Raw genomic sequence first — 5,952 nt, forward strand, 5'->3', positions numbered from 1 at the left:
AGTAGGCTGGCCCTGTCCGTCCGTCCTCCTCCTCCTCCTCCCCGCCCTGGGTGGGGGGGCCACCGGAGGCCCAATTGGTCTCTGCCCCCACGTGACTCTGCAGGCCTCTCTCCTTCTTTGTTGGTGTTTCTCTTCATTTGGGTCTATTTTTTTTTTCTTCCCCTAAAAGAAAAAAAAAAAAATACCCCTATCTATCTCGGGGCCGCGGGTGGGGGCGGAGGCCAAGGCACTCTGGAGGCCTTGGCCAGCTGGCTGTTCCAGGCCGCTGTGGGAGCCCAGAGGCAGGGACCCCACGTAGGCGGGTAGCCAGCCCCGCTTGTTAGCGACTGGGTGGGAGTGGGGCCTGATTTATGGGCAGCTCCCCCACCCGGCCTGCAGCCCGGGCCTCTCTCCCCTTGAAAGGCTACCTCCCTGGGGCCTGGCCCAGCGGGGGTCCAGCCTGGCCCAGACATGAGAGTGGAGTCGGGTCGGGCTGGCGTGGAGGCAGAGGCATGGATGACTTGACCAGGTGGCCCTGCTGCTTTGGCCTGGTCTTTTTACTCTTCCAGAAGGTGAGGAACGGAAGAGGGGGACAGAAGACAAGCAGGTGAGCTGAATGAATGCCTCCCGTGTGCCCTTTCCACGTTGGCTTCTCTGAATGTCTCCATCCACTGCAGGCTGCTGCTGTTTCTGGTCAATGGCTGGGAGGGGTGAGGCTGGGCTGAGACCCGCCTCTGGGGCCAGGTGGTTGGTTACAGTGGCCCCAGGGTGGTGGGGCGAATGGGTAGCTAGAGCAGAATAGGTGGGGCAGGGCAGAGGGAAGGGGGTTTTGTCTAGAAGGCCGGGCCTCCCCACGCAGCTAAGGGTGTCCCTGTCCCATCTCCAGGCCCAGACAGGTGCAGGTCCCACAGGGCCCAAATGCTCTGCTCTGCACCCTTCCCCTGGTGGCTCACTCTTCTATGCATTCTTTCATTCATCTCACATTCACTGAGGGCACACTAGGTGCCAGGCACTGGTCCAGGCACTGGAGAAAAGGGAAGAAAAGGAAAGACATCTCTGTTCTTGGAGGATTTACTTCCCAGCCTTTGGTTCTAGGGGGTGGAAAGGGAACAGGGACACCACGTGGAACCCACGCACAACCCCCTTCATTCGCGGAAACAGGCGAATCACATAGAAAGAACACCTCCTTTATATGGCAGGGATGAGAGGGACTTTTGTAAAACTAAAGCCAACTACATCTAAAACCTAGTATGTCGGGAGTTCCCGTCATGGCTCAGTGGAAACAAACCCACCTAGTATCCCTGAGGATGTGGGTTCTATCCCTGGCCCTTCTCAGTGGGTTAAGGATCCAGCATTGCTGTGAGCTGTGGTGTAGGTCACAGATGCGGCTGAGATCCTGCGTTTCTGTGGCTGTGGTGAAGGCCAGCAGCGACAGCTCTGATCAGACCCCTAGTCTGGGAACTTTCACATACCTCACCTGCAGTCCCTAAAAACAAACAAACGAACAAACAAAAAATGTGCCTTCTCCATTGTGCCATTTAAAACATCCCCCCCGATTTTTCTCTTTTTTTAAGGGCCTAACCCATGGCCTATGGAAGTTCCCAGGCTCGGGGTCAAATTGGAGCTGCACCGGCCAGCCTATGCCACAGCCACAGCAATGTGGGATCTGAGCCACATTTTCGACCTACACCACAGCTCGCAGCAACTCGGGACCCTTATCCTACTGAGCAAGGCCAGAGATTGACCTGCATCCTCATGGATACTAGCTGGGTTCTTAACCCGCTGAGCACCAATGATAACTCTGTTTTGCTGGTTTTATTGAAAAAACAATTAACATGTATCACTGTATAAGTTTAAGACATACAGCATGATGATTTGATTGACACATATTTTGATTAACACAATAGGTAAGACTTGCGAAAATACACAATAATTTTACTACGATCATAAGTAACTGATTCTACTGATTCAATATATTCTAATTCTACCTATGACATGATTTGCACCTTCTTCCCTAACATGCATGATCTCATGTCTTTTTATCCTCAGAATTTCTTACAAATTGTGTATATGACCGAACCTAACTAGTCTCCCCATTTTATTTTATTATTATTTTTTTAAGAGTTATTTCCCCAATGTCCCCATTTTAATATAATGATTTTGATTCTGGATTAATACCACTCATTCCTCTGAATTTAAAAAAGAAATATTCTGGGAGTTCCTGTCGTGGTGCAGTGGAAACAAATCCGACTAGTACACAGGTTTGATCCCTGGTTTGGCTCAGTGGATCAAGGATCTGGTGTTGCCTTCAGCTAGTGTGTAGGCCGCAGATGTGGCTCAGATCCAGCATTGCTGTGGATGTGGTGTAGGCTGGCAGCTGTAGCTTCTATTCTACCCCCGAGCCTGGGAACTTCCATAAAGTCTCAGGTATGGCCCTAAAAAAACAACAAAAAAAAAAGCAAATACCCTATATTACCGATGTATCACATACATGTAACAACAATAAATAAATAATCATAGTCCTTTGCACCTCTTTTGATGGGATATTTTGTGAAATTATTGAGATGAAGTTAAAATTATTTTTACAAATTATGGATATATGGAGTCATTCTAAAACTATTTGACAAAATAACCCATTAAAAGAGGTTCAAAGGTGCTTTCCCACCTTCTTAAATAGGACAAACAGGATCTTTCAACATCATAGCATCATGGAAAGAGCCAGCCTGTCTTTGCCAGTTTTCTCATGAGGCCTGAGTCTGGAGAAAAAGAATTGCTGGGGGGCCAGTGGCAGATTCTGTATTAAATCCCAGTTCTTCCATGTTCTAGCTGTGTGACCTGGGACCAGTCACTTCCACTCTCTGGGCCTCATATCCTCTTCATAAAATGAGGAAAAAATGAGACAACACATATAACATACTCAGGGGTTGCATGGCATGTCATATGTGCTCTGTAAATGTTAGCAAAACACAAATAAACCAGCTGAAGGACTGGCAGGTCTGTCCTTAGGGGCCCTTTCAGTGTTCACTGAGTCTGAAATTGCAACATCATCCTAAACACTATTTGCCCTTCTGTGAGAGAATGAATCACCCCAGCCTGGGGAACCCACAAGGAAAGGCTCAGGGCTGATTTATTTCTGAGTCCACAGCAGCCAGCACCAGGCCAGCATCAGCAAGGGTTTGTTGAATGACTGCTGGCTGCTGTACCCACGTGCTGCCTGTTCTCCAATCTTGCTGCCTTCTCTACATGCAGTCAGCTGTCACCTTCCATCCCTTGAGCTGGGTGCTCCCTGTCCCAATCACCTGGGATGTTTACTGAGATCCTCTTGCTTTATGCCACCCCCTCTGCCCTCACCCTTACTGGAGGAGGCCTGCTGGGAGCGGCAAGGCCCTAACACAAAAGTGCCTCCTATGTGCTTGGTTCCCTACTGACCATTCCACACCTGCAGTCAGTCTCGAACCCTCTCTACCAGGCCGGGAGGTAGATGGTATCTTCCTCTCATATTTCATGAAGAGCATCTGAGAGATGAGGCATCTTCTCAAAGTCACAGAAAAGGGCGTGATGGAATCAGGATTCAAATCCAGACGGTGGGAGTCAGAACCTGGGTTTTGCAGAGTCCTCTCTACTCTGCCAGAGCCCCTGGGTGGCCTATTTGTCCTGTCCTTCCAGCACCAGCCCAGGTGGTCCCAGGCCATGAGACCTACCCAGAGGGGAAGGAGAGGGGGTGTGGTCCTGACCCAGGCTCCCTCCTCCCTCCCTCCGTCCCCAAGCAAACAAAGCCCAGGGTCTCTCCTCTAAGTGGGGACTTTCCCAAAGTGCCAGGCCTATTTCCTGGAGGTGGAACAAGGAACAAACAAACCGGAGCCCCAGAAAGTGAAATGAAGAGAAAGACAGAACCATCAGGCTGGGGTTGGGGTACAGTGTAGAAAAACAGGGGAAAAAAAAAAAAAAGAAGGAAGCCATAGAAAGAATGAGGCAGAAAATGAGAGGAGAAAGGGAGACCCAATGAGAGCATAACAGATGCAGAGACAGTCAGAGAGAAAGAAAGAGACAGAGAGGAGAGGGAATAGGGGTGGAGAAGGAATTGGAGAGAGAGAGAGAGAGAGAGAGACTGAAGCAGAGAATTAGGAGAGAGAGAGGGGCGGGGGCCCTGAGCTGGAGGCAGAGAGTGGCTGTGAAGACCCCTTACAGGGCAGTGGAGGGGGTGGGGCTGCTGGCAGCAGCAGAGGCTATTTCCGCTGCACCCCTTATCAGCCTGCTGCCAGATGTTCAGATCCGATGCCAATGTCAGAGAAGTCCATAGTGCCGGGTCAAGGCCGTGGCCAGCGGGAGCCTCAGCTGCAGCGTGGGGAGGGGGGGCGGGGGGCCGGCAGTAGACCTGCTTTGCGCTTCCCCCTCTGCCTCCCGGCTCTCTGGGTTGGACCACCTGGTGGGGGTGGGAGAGACCAGGTGCCTCAAGGGGCTACTTCTAGAGAAGCAAGGACTTGTGGAGGCAGAGTGGGGCTCCTGGCAACACGTGGAAACGTATGTCTTTGCACATCTCCAGAAGCCAGGAAGCACATGGACACGTGCACACAGACCCACACTCTGTGCACGTGAGTGCGGAAACCCACATGGGGACAACTCACAGTCCTGCTCACAGCTGGTCCACCACAGAGACCCTCTGCTGGAGCCCCTGCTCGGCATGGTCAGCTTAGACTCCGCCCCTCAGCCCCCTCACCTGAGCCAGGGTCACAGCCAGAGCTGGACAAGTGAGACTCTGTGGCTGGTGGGGTTCCCAGGGCCCACCCTCTCTTCTATGAGCAGAAATCTGCATGCTCTCAAGGGCTGGGCTGAGGGTGCTGGGCCCTTCGAGACTATGAAGCCCGGTGGAGACCCTCAGGAGGAGAGGCAGGAGCTGGGTGTCTGGCAGGGCTGGGGCTCCAGCCTCTGCACCATGCTTCTGGAGCGTGCAGCCACAGCTGGGGCCCCCTTCCTGGGGTAGTTTATCTCACAATGCACACGCTTGGCCCTCAAGGGGTGACCCAGCCTTGCTCCCCACATTCCTCTTCAGCCATGCAGCCGGTGGGCCCCCCACAGCCCGGAGACAGGGCCTGCACTTGGGGGTGGTCAGGAGCAACCAGAGACACCCCACTGCCCTCTTGGCCCCAGCCCTTTGCAGCTGCCTACTCTCTCTCCTTTTGCCTCTGAGCATCTCTCTGCTTTTGTCTCTGCCACAGTCAATCTGTGTCTATCAATTTTTACCCCCATCTTCCTCTAAACATGTCCTAGTTTCTGTTTCAGTCTCTTAGTCTCTCTCTCTAGGGTCCTTGAGTGGGACCAAGTCTGGAGACACCTCTGCTCTTCTTTCTGGCTCATAGAAGTCTGGCTGCGGGCAAGGGGGCAAAGATCCTGGGCAAGTGGAGGCCTTAGACTTGTAATAGGTGAACTGGGGCAGCCCAAGCAGACTCCCTCCAGACCTCCTCCCACTCACTTGCTAAGAAACAGCCCAGATAATGGACACTGATCAGGGCCCGGAGCTGGTGGGCTCCCCATGCAGCACAAGAGACTGGGGGGTAGAAAGAGGAAGCTGGGGCTGGAGGTCTCTCGGCCTGAGAGCCTCCTTCCTGTTTGTAGGGAAGTGACTGCCTCAGAAAGTTGCTCAGGGGAGAAAAGGGAGGCCATGGTGACTTCCGGGAAGCTGGCCAAGGGCCCGAGGCCACCCTCCCCGTGCCCACATGGGGCCTGTCGGCCCTGGCTTAAAATAGTGCAGTTCCTCCACTGCCACTGCTTCCAGAGCCCAGTTCAGACCTCAAAGGGCTGCGGGCTGCTGGCTGCTGCTTGTGCCACCAGCCCGGCCTAGAGCAGAGGGGATTCACCTAGCCATCCAACCCTCCCCAGACTGAGGCTGGAGGCTGTGTCTTGACAGTGGGTGATTGGGGAGGGGGTGGGGGCGGTGTTGTGGTGAAAGCAGGGGTTCCTGCGTCAGGATCCCTG

Source organism: Sus scrofa, chromosome 1 (genome assembly GCF_054392235.1).
Source record: "Sus scrofa isolate SSC_HxYL_T2T_F1_AM1 chromosome 1, Sscrofa_HxYL_maternal_Yorkshire_Landrace_v2.0, whole genome shotgun sequence".
Taxonomy (NCBI): domain Eukaryota; kingdom Metazoa; phylum Chordata; class Mammalia; order Artiodactyla; family Suidae; genus Sus; species Sus scrofa.